The sequence below is a fragment of the Ursus arctos genome, unplaced genomic scaffold (genome assembly GCF_023065955.2).
Source record: "Ursus arctos isolate Adak ecotype North America unplaced genomic scaffold, UrsArc2.0 scaffold_6, whole genome shotgun sequence".
Lineage (NCBI taxonomy): Eukaryota > Metazoa > Chordata > Mammalia > Carnivora > Ursidae > Ursus > Ursus arctos.
In genome coordinates, this window is record NW_026623078.1 from 48,038,556 (window position 1) to 48,055,258 (window position 16,703).

Consider the following 16,703-nt stretch of genomic DNA (forward strand, 5'->3'; position numbering starts at 1 on the left):
GTCAACGTGATGCCCCCAGCTTTGTTTTTCCTTCTCAACAATTCCTTGGTGATTCGGGGCCTTTTCTGGTTCCACACAAATTTAAGGGCTGTTTGTTCCAGTTCTTTGAAAAATGCCATTGGTATTTTGATCGGGATGGCATCGAAAGTGTAGATTGCTCTGCATAGCGTAAACATTTTAACTATGTTTATTCTTCCGATCCATGAGCATGGAATATTTTTCCATCTTTTTGTGTCTTCTGCAATGTCTTTCAAGAGTGATTTGTAGTTTCTAGAATATAGATCCTTTACATCTCTGGTTAAGTTAATTCCGAGATAATGTATAGTTTTTGGTGCTATTGTAAATGGAATCGATTCCCTAATTTCTCTTTCTTCAGTCTCATTGTTTGTGTATAGAAATGCAACTGATTTCTGAGCATTAATTTTGTATCCCGCCACATTACTGAATTGCTCTATAAATTCTAGTAATTTGGGGGTGGAGTCTTTTGGCTTTTCCATTTAGAATATCATGTCATCTGCAAAGAGAGACAGTTTGACTTCTTCTTTTTCGATTTGGATACCTTTTAACCCTTTTTGTTGTCTGATTGCTGTTGCAAGGACTTCTAGTACTATGTTGAATAATGCGAGAGTGGGCATCCTTGTCATGTTCCTGATCTTAAGGGAAAGGCTTCCAGCTTTTCCCCATTGAGAATGATATTTGCTGTAGGCTTTTCATAGATGGTTTTAATGAGATTGAGGAATGTACCCTCTATCCCTACACTCTGAAGGGTTTTAATCAGGAATGGATCCTGTATTTTGTCAAATGCTTTTTCTGCATCAACTGAGAGGATCATATGGTTCTTGACTCTTTTCTTGTTGATGTGATGTATCACACTGATCGATTTGCAAATGTTGAACCACCCTTGGATCCCAGGGATGAATCCCACTTGGTCATGATGGATAATCCTTTTAATGTACTTTTGGATCCTATTAGCTAGGATCTTGTTGAGAATTTTGGCGTCCATATTCATCAGGGAAATCGGTTTGTAATTCTCCTTTTTGATGGGGTCTTTGCCTGGTTTGGGGATCGAGGTAATAATGGCCTCATAGAATGAGTTTGGTAGTTTTCCTTCTGTTTCTATTTTTTGAAACAGCTTCAAGAGAATAGGTATTATTTCTTCTTTGAATGTTTGGTAGAATTCCCTGGGGAATCCGTCAGGCCCTGGACTCTTGTTTTGGGGGAGGTTTTTGATCACTGCTTCAATCTCTTCATAATTAATCGGTCTGTTTAAATAATCAATTTCTTCCTGTTTCAGTCTAGGTAGTGTATAGGTTTCCAGGAAGGCATCCATTTCTTCCAGGTTGTTTAATTTATTGGCATAAAGCTGTTGATAAAAGTTTCTAATGATCCTTCCTATTTCATTGGTGTTGGTTGTGATCTCTCCCCTCTCATTCATAATTTTATTAATTTGGGTCCTTTCTCTATTCTTTTGAGTAAGTCTGGCCAGTGGCTTATCGATCTTATTTATTCTTTCAAAGAACCAGCTTCTAGTTCTGTTGATCTGCTCTACTGTGCTCCTGGTTTCTAATTCATTGATCTCTGCTCTAATCTTGATCAACTGCCTTCTCATGTGTAAGTTAGGCCTGTTCTTCTGTTCCAGCTCCAGCTTCTTGAGGTGAGAATATAAAAACTGCATTTTAGATTTTTCTGTTCTTTTGAGTGAGGCTTGGATGGCTATGTATCTTTCCCTTAGGACCACCTTTGCAGTGTCCCACAGGTTTTGGACCGATGTGTTTTCATTCTCATTGGTCTCCAGAAATTGTTTAAAGTGATTTTTAATTTCCTGGTTTATCGAATCATTCTTGAGCAGGATGGTTCTTAGTTTCCAAGTGCTTGAGTTTCTTCCAAATTTTTCCTTGTGATTAAGTTCCAGTTTCAAAGCATTGTGGTCTGAGAATATGCAGGGAATAATCTCAGTCTTTTGGTATCGTTTGAGACCTGTTTTGGGACCCAGTATATGTTCTTTTCTCATTCAGCAAACTTTATTGTGCGCTTATTATGTGCCAGACACAGTCCAGGTACCAGTGATGCAGAGATTAAAAGTGGCTTCTGATGTAGCTTAGAGGAGAGAGGATAAGCTTCACTTTGGACAGGAAGGGTTTAAAGTACCAGAGTACCAAATTTGGTTGGAAATAGGAAACTAGAACATACCCAAGGAACAGAAATTAAGGAGGAGATTCAGATGTTATTAATGAATTGAGATAGTACTTTAGATAAATTCTCAGGAGTGGGATTACCAAGCCAAAATTATAAAAATATTCTATAGTTCCTATAATATCATCATGTCATTTCCTAGAATGGACCAATAAATAATGCCACCAGAAAATTATTTCACTACAACCTAGTTAGTATTGTTTGCTATGATCAAGAAAATTAAATTTTTCTATATATAATGGCTATAAAATTGTATGTTGTTTTAACTTATGTAATTATTACGTCTTCGTTAATGAGGTTTAACATTCCTTCTTGTGTTTAATAATTATATCCTATTTAGGTAAATTATCTATGTTTCTTGCCAGTGATCTCTCAAATCTTATTTTATTATGAAAGAGTTTCCCAATTTGTGATGTATCTTTTGATTGCAAGTTTCCTATTTGTATTATACAGTTTTAAATTTCTGCGTAGTCACATCTGTTAAATTATCTTATTGCTTTAATCTGACATAATTATATCAGGCTTCTACAAACATAATAAATATATTTTCTACTATTTCCTTTGAGGTAACATTTTTGTAATTAAGTAGTCTGGAGTTTATTTTGTGTTATGAAATGTGAATCTAAAGGATTTGCCTCGATTGGTATCCAATTATTCTAATGGCATTTATTAAGTGGTCTTGATTCTCTACATATTCTAAAGGAAAGCTAGTAGAAGTAACAAATGTTATAGTTCTATACTTGGCCTCTGACACCAATGGACAAGTCCCTTTGCTTTGATAGCTGTCTGTTTATGCATCTCTCAATGAATGCATTAAACTAAGGTCTCCCAGAATTAACATTTGATGATTCTCTGAAAAATTATGACCCTTACTCAGAATAAGATAGGTGCATCATGAGCATGCATCTGGAACATTATGATCCACCACTTTGGCTATTGTTGTTTGGATTTCTCAGATAACTTACAAACATCCTTGGCCACACAGCCATAGTGAAAGCCCAGGATCCAGCATATTTACCTCATTTAGGAATGCTGTGCAGGATATGCCTGACTGACGGTACCTAATGGGCTATAAATATTTTTTGACTACTTGACCTTGGTCATGTTGTTATGACCCTCATCAGGTCTCCTCAATGGTGGGATCATTCAGATGCCTACGAATCACTTCATAAATGAAAAGGATATTTCCCCTAATTGGGGAGAGGAAGTTTGGTAATGTGGTGCAGTAAGTCACACATTTCATGAACACGTGGCTTGATTGGATGCCATAGTAAATCACCCATGGCCAACCCTGTCACTTTCTCCATTTGAGCCAAAAGACCATACAGAGCCATCACTTTTTTTTTTATTTTTAGGAGATTTTATTTATTTATTTGACACAGAGAGAGAGAGAGAGAGTACAAGCAGGGGGAGCAGCAGGCAGAGGGAGAGGGAGAAGCAGGCTCCCCGCTGAGCAGGGAGCCCAATGTGGGGCTGGATCCCCAGGACCTGGGATCATGACCTAAGCTGAAGGCAGACGCTTAACCGACTGAGCCACACAGGTGCCCCCCAGAGCCACCACTTAAAATTATTTGCCTAAGCATCAGTTTAGTGCCACTTTCTACTCCCCCAGCAGCATTTCCTACCATGTTTGCATGCCTCTTTGCTGTATCTGGTTCTTGCTTTTCAGTCAAAGGCATTTTTCCTATCACCCTATATACCTCAAGTTTTTTCTTTCCATGAAGTGTTTGCTCAGAACCCAGAATCCCAAAGAAAATTTTGCTATGTGATGTTAACAATCACTACTATTACTACTACTACTACTACTACTACTACTACTACTACTGTCACCATCACCATTGCCATGAACTGAGCCCTTGCTATGTGATTGACACTATACTGTATACTCTATAAACCTCTTTTCATCTTGCAGTCAGGCCATGCATGTCTGAATCTTATTTCTGCCACTTACTGTGTGAGCTGTTTAAGTTACTCTCTCAGTGCCTCAGTTACCATCTGGAAATTAGGAATATTAATAGTACATATTTCACAGGGTTTTTGTGAAGTTTAAATGTGAAGTACTTAGAACTATGCCTGGCACATAATAGGCTTCCAATAAATGTTAAGCAAAAATGATAATGATGATGACAGTGGTGTCTCTATTATACAGATGAAGAAACTGAGCTTCAGAGAAGTTAAATTATTTACTCAATGGTTCAAATTATCTACTGCTGCATAATTACCCACTCAGAGTTTAGTTACTTTAAATAACAATAATTTTATTCTTGCTAATGATTTTGTGTGTGAGGGATCCTTAGGGCCAGGCTTTGTTAGATGGTTCTTCTGTTCCATCTGGCATTGACTGGGGTCAGAGCTGGTGGCTGGGCTGGGTTAGAGGGTCCAATATGACTTGATTCACATATGTCACCTTAGTAGAGATGTCTGGAGGCTTGAATACCAGTGAGCCCCTATCCATCTCCACAGCGACTCTGGACCTTTCCACATGGTCTCACCTCAGACTAGCCAAAGTTTTCTATAGGGCAACTTAGGGTCCAAGAGAGCAAGCTGGAAGCTGACAGTCCTCTTAAAGGCTAGGCCTGAACTGGGGTAGAGTCACTTCTGTACTTGGTCAAAGAAGTCAAAGTCCAGCCCATATTCCAGAGGAGGGAATATAGACTCTACCTACCTCTTGTTGAGAAGAACATCAAAACTTGTGGCCATCTTTAGTCTGATACACCAAAATCTCATATTAGTAAGTGAAGTTGAAATCAGATATTACCTTAAAATATTATGCATAATATCTAGTGTATATTGAGCAATCCAAAACTGATATCTGTTAATAAATGGAAATCTTTATCTCTCTGATTCCCAGTGCTGTGCTCTCAGCCCGATGCTTTTCTCATGCCATGAAGATAACATCTTTGACTAATGTACAGCCTGGATTTCAGTAGGTTTTTACTAAGGACTGTCCGTGGAAAATAAAACATTTGCTTACCTAGACCCCAATTTTCCCAAGACAGAGATCTAACTTCATTTTTATTTGAATTTCTCACCGTGCCTAAAATAATGCAATGCTTTCAATAATAATTCAAAGAAATCATTCAACAAATGTTTTTTAGTCATAAAACACTAAAAATAAGTAAGTTTAATAACGTGTTATTTTTAAGCACATTGTTCATCCATTCACTCCTTCAATAAGTGTTGTTAAGGGCACATAAATGCATATTCTATGTAAATAATCTAAGTTTATGGATGCAGAGAATGTTAGAGCTGGAAGGGAATGTAGTGATCATCATGTTTGCCCCACCCATTTTGCATAGAAAGAAATCAAAGTCCGAAGAGCTTACGTGACTATGTTAGTTGCAACCTTGCTAAGTCAGAGCAGAAAGCTGGGTCTCATTGACTCTCAGGTCACTATTTTTTCCACTGTGTCATCTGACTCTTCCCAACACATACTAGTTATTCTATTTTAATCTTAACTGTCTGGGTTAGGGGTTATGATATTAAATTTGAATTGGAAATATTAAAGTGACCACATGATTTTGTCTCTTTTAAAAGAAAAAAATGCATGTTTCTTAGTGCTCTCTACTGCAAAGACTCAGACACAATGACAATCCAGTAGCAATGAGCATTCTAAGCACCCAGATTAAATGGCCTGTAATACCATTTCCAACAGAGGAACAAGAGACCTTTGAAAAAAATAAACGACTCTTGGTTTTGGAGCGTTGTTTTGTGCCAGAAAGAAAGAAAGCTATCAAAGACTAACTGGGTCATGTCAAAAGGACAGCTTGAAGGGATTCCTAGTGACAAAAAGAATTTAAAAAAAAAAATAACTGTAGTGGATTTTAACACATCACATATATAATATTTCACAAGCTTATAGTGCTACATTCCCCCCAAAAAAACCAAAAAACAAAAACCTTTATTGGTTATCTTTTAGATTGTTAAAACATCAACTATTTGCTGTGAAACTTTATAAAGGAAAAGAATCAAGCCTTTTTTTTTTTTTTTAATTTTTGCCTTTCCCATATAGGCTATATTTCAGAGTTACCAAATAGATGTCAAGGTAATGTTGTTCTTTATAGGGGCATTCCAGCCAATAAATACAAAATAATGGAATTAGAGAATCACTGTGCCACTCCTAAGGGAATAAATGGCTCTAGGTGGCGATCCCCATTGGATGTTAAAACTATTAAGTGAAATTTGATAAGGAAGGATATGACTGACTGATGACACCACTAAAAATTACATGTCATAATGTGATGCAGTAGGAAATGTGCAACACTACCTGTACAGTATTATTGCCTAAAACGTAGAATGGACTTTATTCTTTATCACCAGTGTGATAGCGTGACATAATAAGGAATATATATTTTGTCTTCATTCTTTGCTGCTGGCTAGAGCTCCTAAAAACCCTTGTAATATCCTAAGTACAGTAAAAGTATCTCTTGTTACAATATTTGGGTTTTGTCCCCTGCTCCTGAAACAGTTCTGGAGTAATAAAGGTAGAAGGGGCATCTTTGTGATCCATATCAGGTCCCTTTCAACTGCACCTGAGTTTATGTTAATGACCTGACTTTTGGGAAGCCTCCAGGGATGGGACTGGTTGCCAGGGAACCAACCTTGTGATTAGAGAGTTGGAAACTTCAGCCCCACCCCTGCCTCCAGGGAGGGAAGAAAGACTACAGGTTGAGTTAATCACTAATGGCCAATAATTTAATCAGTCATGCCTGGAGCATTGAAGACTTTTGAGAAGTGAAAAAAAGGAACTGATGAAATTGATGTTTTAGGAAGATTAATAAAGCCTCTAAATCTAACTGCCAATTTACAGGAAATACAGGGGATAGAGAAACCAAGTTATACACCACCACAAGGAAGTAATCAGCCAAATCCAAGTTGGGGAGAGGGGGTTGGACAAATGACCTGGTTTTTCTAACAAAGCAACAACTTTAAAAAAGGGCAGGAAAGAATCTATTCAAGAAAGATAATTGCATATAATGTGTGGACTTTGAATCCCAATTCAAACAAATCAGCTAGAGAAAACAATCTTTGAAGCAATTGCAGAAATTTAAAAATGGAACAACTATTATGTGATGTTGAAGAATTATTAATTTTGTGCTGGCATGGTGGTTGAAAGGGAAAACTGTGTTTCTCCGGTACAACTCTCACAGCATACCTGAAGATTAATCTGGATAATTGTTGCATATATGTTGGCTACTTACCTAAATAACCATTTCTCCCTTCTTTATTATTAAATTCCAATTTTGCTCAGAGCTGCTCTGTGCCCATCTTTAGGTGGATCATGATAGTCTAAGCCAGTAAACACAATCCTGAGCCCTGTCTTCAGCTTCCCTCCAGATCTGGAAAAGGAGAAATAAGGGGAAATCAGTGGGAATTCCTGAGAATGTTTGTTTTGATAGATGTTTTTAGATGCAGCTGGCCATATCCCTATATTCTTCCTGCCTTGAACATGGATGGGATAGATGTAGCTATAATAGTAGACATTTTGCTATCCAATAGGAACAATCAAGAGAAAAAACAGATGTCAATTCTAACATTGTTCTGTTTAATCAAAGCCACCAATTGCCTACCTTTGAAATAAACTATTCAAGTCACTATGATCAATTGGAAGCCAAATTTTTTCATAAAAATTAGTTTCGTTTAGAGGAAGAGTTAAAATGGAGTAAATCACCATTTAGTGGGCAGTTGGAATCAAGATTATGGTGCTAGAAAGGTGCTGTTGGATGTGAAGGAAAATCCAAAGAAAGTATTCAGAGAATTGAGTTAAATCGTAGGACACCTAGTGAGTGCCCACCAAGAATTGGAAAATTGCTTGGTGTAGAGAAACCCACACATTTGGTATCAGATTCCTGGTACAACCATATATGTCATCATCCAGAAACTACTATTGGAAAGGCCTCTTGAAAGGGCAACTAAGACTTCGGCTTGGAGATAACCCTGCAATGATGCAGTCCCATCCTTGAAAATGGTATATATCTTAAACCAATTACCATGATATGGTGCTGTGTCCCCAGCAGGAAGAATACATAGGTCTGAGAATCAAGATATGGAAGTAAGGGGCTGCCCAGCTGAACATCATTCCCAGTGACCTGTCTGGGGTATTTGTGCTTCCCATCTCCAAAGCTTTGGCTATTTGGTTCTCAAAGTCCTGGGTCCTGGAAGAGAGATACTTCTGTCAGGGGATACAGTAAGAGTTCCACAAACCTAAAGCTAAGGCTGCCACCTGATCTCTCTGGGATACTTGTGGCAGTAGAGTTGCAGGTGCAGAAAGGAATCACTGCAAGGACAGGAGTAATTAACCCTGACCATGAGGCGGTAGGACTTCTGCTACCAAACAGAGGCAGGAAGAAATACATAGAGTACTCATGATCTACTAGGTCACTCAATACTCCCATGCCAGACTTTCACTATAAATGATCAAGTAGAGCAATTGAGGTTTGCTAAGGGGATGGTAGACAGAGGCTCAAACTCATCCCGGGCTTTGATCATTTAGATTAGCAGAAGTTCTAGTCAAGGGGTATGGAATGTACAGGAAATGTAAAGGGAGATGTTAGTTAGTGAGAATCGACTATAGCCTCAGGACCAACAGCAACAGCCACTAATCTTCATCTTGAAAGCTTTACTGTAAAATACAACAACCAGAGTCTGGAGGTAATTGTGTCTGGATGGAAGGAACTTCTTGTGAAAGGCAAGCAGACCTGAACAGGATCAGGGGTAAATGAGTTGAATGCTGTTGGAGCCCCACCAGATCCCCTTGCCAGGCTGATGCCCCAGTCACCAGCTGGTGTGCATGGTACATGCTAGCTGCTCGCAGCTACCCCCTGCTCCAGAGAATTGCCTTGCGCCAAACGGGAGCAGCTTCACCAGGTGGTTTTATATCTACTTCCTTGACTGGCTGGCTTCTTGTCACTGCCCTAGCCTGCTTACCTCACTTTCCATCTCCTGAAAACACTTTCTCCAGAACTCATCTCACAACTCATTTCCTGCTTCTAGGACACATGATCTAAGATACTGTCTTTTTTAATTTGAATTATGTCCCCCCAAAACACATGTTCAAGTCCTAACTCTCAGTACCTGTGAATGTGACCTTACTTGGATATAGGTCTTTGTAAATGTCAACAAGTTAAGAAGAAGCCATATTGGATTAGAATGGGCCCTAATCCAACAACATGTATCCTTGTAAGAGGAGAGGCATAGAAATAAACACAGAGAGGCTACCGTCTTATGACAGGAACAGAAATTGGATTTATGCGGCTATTAGGGACTGCCAAGGATTGTCAACAATCACTAGAAGCTGGAAGAGATAAGGAAAGAGTCTCACCTAGAGCCTTTAGAGAGAGCATAGCCTAATTTTAAGCCACCCAATTTGTGGTATTTTGTTACAGCAGCCACAGGAATCAAACACACTGTCACTGAAGACCCAACTTAAATTTCAACTCCTCTGTGAAGATTTAGCAGGTCACTCCTGTCCTATTAACACCTCTATCACCTCCAATCATCTGTTTTTCTCCATTCTCCCCTCCTTTCACTGTCACTTGCCATGCACAGCCTCGGAGTGTTTTATCACTTTTCATGGTGCTAGACTATTAGTTCCTAGAGAGCAGAGACCAGGGATGATACTTACCTAATTTCCTAGTTTAAGGAGTCTCTTTGGTTAGTATTATCTTTTCTATGGAAAACTCAGAAGGATGTTTTATTGTGGACTCTTAATTTAGCAAACACTCCCTGTGCATAAAAGATAGGATAAAAGAAATTGAGAATCACTAAAAAACAGGTGTTTTGTATTATGAAAAGTTTCATTTTCTTTATAAGTTGGACCACTTTGACTCAAGGAGGGAAACAAAGCAATGACATAGGGAGATAGACTGGAAAAAATTGCAGGCTGGTAAAAATATTGATAGATGCATAGAATATTTGAAAAGGTTGGATTTGTTAACCTCCTTACTTAAAAAGACTCTCAGGGGCGCCTGGGTGGCTCAGTTGGTTACGCATCTGACTCTTGGTTTTGCTCAGGTCCTGATGTCTTGGGTGATGAGGTTGAGGCCAGGTCCAGCCCTGCCTTGGGCTCCTGCACAACAGGGAGTCTGCTTGGAGATTCTCTCCCTTTGCCCCTCCCCTCTCTCTTCTCTCTCTCTCTCTCCCCCTCTCACAAATAGATAGATAGATGATAGATAGATAGATGATGATGATAGATAGATAGATAGATAGATAGATAGATAGATAGATAGATGATAGATAGATAAAAAGACTCTAAGACTGATCTCTGAGTTTACCTCATTTGCAAGACTCATGCTCTTAAATTCCTCTGGAAGTTAAAACATATCTAAAACAAATACAGGTGAGTGGAAAAGGGTTATTTATGGATTTAATGGAAAAACAGAAACATGCTGGTCTCAATTTCATTCTTTTATTTCAGTATCCAAGAACATTTATTAATTATGGAGACATTCATATTCTGACCTGCCCATTGCTTGGTAGTATTTGTAATTTATATCTGGAAAATTTCCTTTGAGAACAAGTGTCCTACAGAATGCCAGTGATCTATTAGGACCATATTTCTGAGACTATTCTCTTCTGATTAGACTGTTCTGGGAGGGTAGCGGAAGGGAGATGACAAGGAGAGTACTGCTAGCCCATAGAACAAGAGATTAATAATATCAATAAAAAGATCTCATTCTTGGGAGCTGTGTTGGAAATTGTTGCCTTAGCATACATTCTTCAAAAACAGTTTGTAGGACTGAACTTCAGGATGGACTTCACTAGTCAGATTTGTGGATAACTACAGATCCTTTAAATGTAACATTTTGGTCTAGTCAACAACAAATCCTAAAAAGTCAAATCTAATGTTTGTTTTCTTCTAAATCCCCAAAGGAATGGTAGAAATTATTCAACCATAAACCACTTGGATAACTTTAAATAGAGTAAGATGAGTCATTGTCAGAGTTTGCCATTGATGTGAAATAATACAGGTAATGAACAGAATAAAGGCAAGATCACTTAGGGACATATCCAGTTTTATATACATAAAAGAATTAAAAATAAGAAATCCCTTACTGATTATTCTAGAAGATTTCTTTTTTTTCCCTTAAGGCTTGTTTTTCTCTTTTTCCCTAAAATACGTCATAATGTTAAGAGAATGAGGACACTATTCTTCTGCCCCAAATGTCTTATATTCAAAATATTCAAATGTAACATCGGATCAAAAAAGAGGCTCCAATTCTGGAAGAAAAAGAACCTGAAAATGTTTAGAGTATCCAGTGTCATTCTACAAAAACCTTTTCTTTCCTCATGAGAGCCTTTGATACTCTGCCCTGGAAAACCAATACACAGTATTGTACAATTTGATAATGTGCGCACACTGCTCTGTGAGAAGTTGGCAGAAAAAGTAAAGGGAAGAAATAATACTCATAGTTTTAAAGGAAAATAATAAGGTCACTGAAAGTAGAATTTTTCCTTTTGTCCAGTCTCAGTACCCATCATTTTTCTAAGATTGGATTTCATCTGCATTTCCACACTGGTTGTGAAAACTTCATGTTAGTTCTATCAGCTCACCTGCCTGTGACAATCTCAAGATCTTAATAGCCAGACCACCAAACAGGAAATGGTCACGCAGGATCAAGTTTTGGAAGCTATCAGCTCACAAACTTCACTTGCCTGGAATATTTTTTAGAGTCTGTCCAATATTTCCCATTATAATATATAAATTTAAGACACATGTATTTTGTTTATGTCTCTTTATATAGAACAGAAATAAAATATATATTAGGGAAATTAATTCATTTGCGTTTATCTACTTATTTATTTCCATTTTATTCATTCATTATCATTCATTCCTTTAATTAACATGAGTCAGAAACTGTGCTAAGTGATGAAAATATGAAGATGGACATTATATTTTTCTTCAAAGAACTCTTAGGAAGGTAGGGGAGGGGCAAGCATTAAGATAGAATGTGATTTACAGAGAGATGCATCCAGTTCCAAAACAGCTCCACTCAGGTGAAGAAAGAAACATTTAAGGCCTTTCTAAACCACCAGGACATTTAACTCCGATCTCAGACAAGTCAAAGAAACAAATTCCCACTTAAACGGGAATTTGTTCTTCTGCATAGCTTCCTAAAATCCTTGAAAGCCAAGTTCTTCATTTTCTTCCTGGTCTCATTCCAGGAGCAAGTAACTTTGAGTTTGCTTTGCCCAAAACCCTTCTTCCAAGGTTGTTCATATTTCAGTTAGTTTTAAGTAGTTCTCCATGGTCTCTGTATGTTATTGTTTCAATGTCGAGGGGAAGAAGTCGGGGGGCAGGACTGCATCTATTTAAGGAATTTTTCCTGCTAATGGGTAGGGCCACTCACTGCCTCTACTCTCCTCACCAGGCCTTCCAATACCGTGCAGCTCTGGCGTCCTTCATAGGACAAGAGAAAAAAAAGGCTCGAGGTCATGTAATCCCCCTCAACTGCTCCAGCACCATTCTTCTCACATTCTCTCTGTCCCTTGGGCTTCCTGGTCTCTGAGTTCTTTTGCTAATACAATAGTTCAGTTACTCTGCTAGTTTCTAACTCCTCATTCTCAAGTGTGGATGAGTACATTTTTCAGACTCTCCACCCTATTCTGACATTCATAACTCTCTGACCTTTATATTTTTTTGCCACTTCCCTTCTTCTTGATACCTGCCTTGCTTTCAGGGAAGGTGAGTGGTATAGTGGAAAGAAAGAAGCTTCGGAGATAGTCATATGAAATGAGTTTACCTCTTGGCTGTGGCAGTTACTGGCTTTGTGCCTTTAAGCAAAACCAAACCTCTCTAAGCCTCAGTCTCAGATATTATTACCACCTTATACGGTTTTTGTGAAGATTAAGTGAGATGACAATGGTAAAGCACCTAGTATATAGTACAGCTTATAAACAGGAGCTATTTTTATCTGTATCCATTCCCTACATATAGCCAGGGTGGGACATACCCACTTATCGTGCCATGTATCCATCCGCTTGCAGTGTGTCAAGAACCATACAAAATTCTGAGGCTACAATGTGAGGCGAACAAGGACTCTGTCCTAAAGGAATTCACAGATCTTGCAGAAAGGACAAGTATTTACATAAATTATTATGGTACTAAGTAATCATACCACAGTAAAAGTAAAGACACAGTCCTTTGAGAATACAGGAGATAAGAAGACTCTGTAGCATATGGCCCACCAGAGAGGAATAAACTCTGTTAAGACAGAATTCCAGAAAGAGAATTGTGCACATACTTTTGCCAATTCTAGATAACTAGAATGTTGATAGGAGAAGTCAAATTAGCATATTATCAACAATAAATTATAAAATGTATACAGTAACTGCCACATCTTTCTGAATGTTGGTCAGGGTTTGGACAGCAAAACAGATATTTCATCTAGGTATTTCAAGCAGGAAAGTTTTAATGCAGAGAATTGTGCATTTTAAAAAAACCACTGGAAGAACAGCAAAAGGAAGGTCAGAGGCAGCCACTGCTATATCTCAAGGGGACTGCTGGCTTTTAGGGAGTTGAGAAAGTATAGGAACTCCAAGAAGCTGGACAATGATCATAGCACTAAGATGGGTGTTTGGCAGTAAGCATCTCTGTGGTTTCTACAAAAATCTCACCTCTGCTAAAGCCTATGCATTTGCCTGTTGCTGACTATGTAACAATACGTGACTTCTCCAGCTCAGCCTTCCAAATCTCATGTAAATGCCTGTATTTTCTGAGGCTTTTACACCTTGGGGCCTTGCTGACCAAGAAGGACTGCTCCTCCCAGGATTAGCGAATTCCTAGAGATAATAAACAAATCACCAGTTCATATGTGAACCAACCAATCTAGGGTCCACACCTCCAGTCACCTCCTTTATTGATTCTCAGACTCTGGGGAACTACCCTCCTGCCCTAATCACCCTATGATCAAGCACCAGACAACTAGAAACAGCCACTATGACCTAGAGCAAGCTGAAATTACTCAAACTAGTCAATCCTAAACCTGTTTGCCTGCCTCGCTGTTCCTTCCCCTGGAAACCACAATAAAGGATCTTGCTCACATTTTCCCCTTTCAGTCTGCCTCCTGACTGACACTGGTAATTCCTGTGTGGGTGTGTTTCCTGGTGGTGCCCCCTCCTTTTGGGATCTGTGAGTATAACAAACTTTCTTTTCAGTGGCTGTCATCTCCTGATCTGTTAGCCTCACCATACCTGAGTAATAGTAATAACAACAACAACAACAATAATAATAATAATAACCCTACATTTTAATGGTGTCTCTAGATTAGAAACCTAATCTAGAATTTGCTGGCAGAGATATTGAGAATGTAGTTTCCACACTTCCAACTATTATACAAAAGGGCAGTGCACGGAAAGAAAAGTAGTGTTGAATTCCTGAGAGATAGTCCTGCATTCTGAGTCATGAGCTGGTGGTAACCCTCACCTAGTGTGGCTAATGGAGTAGTTCTGGTATGGTCTAGTTTACTCAATTCGAGCAGATTTGACTATGTTTGACTTTATTACTCTTGCTAATTTTTTTATAGTTTTTAAACTTTGATTACTCATTACTCAGACTCAACCTTTAAATACTCATTGATGATTTCCTCAGAAGGCTTTGCCCCATGTGCTGCTTGCTGCACATTTAAATTGGTAACAAATTGGCTGCATAGACTCAGCCACTTAATCATCGTTATAGACCCTGTTCTTTCTCTTGCCTTATCTGTGTCATGTATGATGTGGCATGAAGAAATTTAGAAATCCTTTTGGCAGGAAAACTCACTTCCTGCTTGGAGTTTGAGCTGAAAATGGGTACCTAGTCACTCAACAAATGGCACTTCCTATGCAATAGCTTTAAACCTTCCCCATCCCAACAGAGGAACCCAGGGCTTCAGTGTTAAACCACTTCTGTTGAAGACTCAACAGCTAAAGAGATTTTAGACTCACTCTCATAGGTTAGCCACCAATTTACAGAGAACTATGATCGTGGAAGGTTATTTTAAAACCTCTTTGGGAAGAAGCATGACTTCCAACCTTGATTTCAGGTGAAATTTGATCCCTCTACCCCTGGACTGATATCCTAACAATCCCCGTACACCATTGTTAAATAACCAGCAGGTGCAGTAGTTCAAAAGAAACTTAAGGCCTCTTTCTTTCTTTCTTTCTTTCCTTTCTTTCTTTCTTTCTTTCTTTCTTTCTTTCTTTCTCTTTCATTCATTCATGCATTCATTCATTCAAGAAATGTTCATTTCTTCCTCTTCCTCTTCTCTTCCCTTTTGGAACAATTCAGTCCTAAAGTCTTTTTTATGCGCAGAGCAATATGGGCATCCTCACCAGGATGAAGGGAGTTTAGGGACCCAGAGCCTGACCACACAAGGGGGAAGCAGGGAGGTAATTCCAGTGTGCATGTGGACATCCACATGCGGTGAGAGAGTGTCAGCAAAGGAGGATATTCTGCACAGAGTGCACAACCCTAGGCAGAGTAAAAAAGCATCCCCCCAGAGGAGAGCTCTGCATACTGTATGGGTGTCCACAAAGGTAAGGGGAACACGGATGCAGGGAGATGCAGCCTGGTATGGGGTGTAAGAGCCTGCGTGTGATGAGGATGGCATCTGGGAGACTGGAGTAGAGTATCCAAACCTACATGGGATAAGGAGGGCATCCATGCTGGGAGAGGAGGCAGTAGTGACAGGAGATTGCCTACATGAGTAGGATTAATCAAATTAGCAATATATTAAGGATAGTTGGTGCCAGGGTTGTCACTGTTGATGAAGGAATTACAAATATGGAAATCGAGAAAACTAGACTGAACCCTGTGAATTTTGGATTAGAATTGGAGACCTCAGTGAGAATTATAGTCTTCAATGCACAAATTTATTCTCAATGTCTGTGCAGTAAGAGGGCTTGGGAGCAAAGACAGTGAGCACACGTAGCACCAAATCTTAGTTTCCAGAACCACTCTCCACTGAAAAGAACTAGGACTCTGTGGAAAAGCTATGAATTCCAGGGCTGGGGCAGGGAAAATCTAGATAAGTCTGGAACATCTGTGTCATAAAGCAAGAATGATGATGAGAGACGGAAAGGATACAGAAAATGTTTTTAAAAGAAAAGAAAAAAAAAGAGCAAAGGATGCAAAAAACAGCTTAAATCTGGGACAATATAAACAGAAATATAAAAAATGACAGTAATGGATTATATAAACCAATGAATATAATAGGAAACCAAGAGATAAAACTAATATAAATAAATGCACAAATTAAAAGACTGTTGAGAAAGAGGATATCTACAGTATCTCAAAGTATATTTCTTTGATTATTAATTACAAAAGGACAAAGAGTAACTTTACAGTGGAGGGGACTGGTAGACACCCCCGAAATTAAGTGATCAAAATGAACATCATCATTATGGGGACAAATCCCCAACTGATATCATGCAGTGAGAACATTACTTCTGCAGTATCTCTGTCAAAGATCCATAACTTGAGTCTAATCACAAGGAAACATTATACAAACTCAAGTTCAGGGACATTCCAA